The following is a 2,116-nucleotide window of genomic DNA, read 5'->3' on the forward strand; positions in this document are numbered from 1 at the left end:
CTCACATCGATGGGCGCCGTTGAAGCATAGGCGGTCGGCAAAATATCTTTTGTATTTGACTCCTTCATCTCCTTCGTAAAATTCAATGTACTCATATTTGTCTTCACTTCCTCCTTATATCCTCTTCATCTTTAAGAATCTCCATAATAGCTCAAATAGAAATATAGTGTCAGATAATGGAATGGACTAAATATGTCATAATAATATCCATAAGTCTAGTAAAATGATGCTAAATCTACACTCACAGATGTGTCGTATACGTGCCTATCAAACATCCCCACACTTAAACTTCTACTCGTCCCGAGCAGAAAAGAATACTACTCTACTCTTTGTAATCCCCATGTAGAAAGTCGAAGTACAAAAAATTTCACATAGAATGTTACACCCAACAAGCTCATTCCAAATCACATCCAAATTCCAAACTATACATAATCGTCAAATTCTAATGTGGAATGCTCTCAATCCTCACAATAGTAGTCACTCTAAATCATACAATCGTGTACCCCAAGTAACCATAACTGATAAAAGCAATGAACATCCTAAATCTCCTCTAAAATAATGGTAAAAGAAATCCTACCTCCATCCTACACATCTCCTCCTCAAACACAATGTAATAACCTACTCCACTAGATATTGTCCATCTCAACAATGTAGCTCAACCACCAATTCTTAGAGAAAATATCTGTACATCACAACCACAATAATATGCATCAAACACCGGAAAATAAGTCTAATCCTAGAATCTACTCGATACCATCATCAATAGTATGTCTCCAAATCTCATAATAGACAAATAATGATAAAAATACCTCATATCATATGCAAAGTAATCTCAAGATACTCCATTGAAGAGATCTCAATGTATAAGCTCAAATGAGAGGTAAAAACAAAATAGAAATTAATCTACACTTTTCCGCTCCTTGTGAAACCTAACTCAAAATAAAATAGATCTAAATGTATAAGTCGATGCCTCCTATGGGATTCGGCCCTTACTTACTTTGTATTCTAATCCAATAGAAATTAGTGAAGTGTAGAAATTAAAAGAGGTCAAGACCTCTAGTATTGCCTTGTTTGCATTAACTGGGTGTTCTTTTGTTGTTTTAATTAAATTCAACTATTTTACGACTAGAAAACACTTTCTTTATATCGTCTCGCCCACATGTTCATCAAATAGGCGCCGTTGTCGGGAAGGCATAAAAATTGAAAAAAATTGTTTAGGCTTTATTTGAGCATTTCTTAGCATGAACCACTTAGTGGTTCACGCTTGTTCTACTGACTCTTCTCATATTTCACCCTTTCCGGAGATAGAGCGCGAGTTCCTTCGTCTAAGACGAGAAAGGTTTGTGGACCAAAGAGGGGAAGCAGTTGAACACTTGTTCGAAGACATGGCATACCAAACTTTGGAAGTTCTTACTGCACCTAATTTTAGTCCACCAACAAGAGCTTTAGCTCTACCTAGGCTCCTTGTGGGCCAAAGATTCGAGTTAAAAACAGGGGTAGTACATCTACTACCCAAATTCAGCGACTTCACGCTAGAGGATCCCATCCAACACCTCAAGGAATTCATGGAGGTGTGTGTCAACATGAGATTTTCGGATGTGGATGAGCAACAGATTAAAATGAGATCCTTCTCCTTCTCCTTGAAGGACGTTGCGAAGGATTGGTATCACACCTTTGCATCGGGTAGTTTTTATAAATTGGGTGGACATGAAGAAGTTATTTCTGGAGAAATACTTCTCCACCATCAAATCCAATGCTCTAAAGAAACAAATATGAACCATAGAGCAAGAGGGAAACGAATCTCTCTATGACTATTTGGATAGATTCAAGAAGTTGATCAAAACTTGCCCCTACCATGGATATCAAGACCACGACTTGATCTTATAATTGCACATTGGTCTTTGCAAAGATGACCGGCGTATGGTGAACACTACTTGTCAAGGAAACATCCTAGGCCTTACACATGCAGCGGCCATGAAAATATGCACTACACTAGCGAGTGATTCAAGGCAATACAAAGGGAGAGGAAGAAGTGGTGTGTCCAGCGCTACTCAAGCCGAGTCTGACAAAGTGGCGCTACTCAAAGAGGAAATCAGAAGACTTAAGCTCCGGTGCA

This window comes from Phyllobates terribilis, unplaced genomic scaffold (genome assembly GCF_046119375.1).
Source record: "Phyllobates terribilis strain yellow unplaced genomic scaffold, ASM4611937v1 Scaffold_5621__1_contigs__length_50400, whole genome shotgun sequence".
In the NCBI taxonomy this organism is placed as follows: Eukaryota; Metazoa; Chordata; class Amphibia; order Anura; family Dendrobatidae; genus Phyllobates; species Phyllobates terribilis.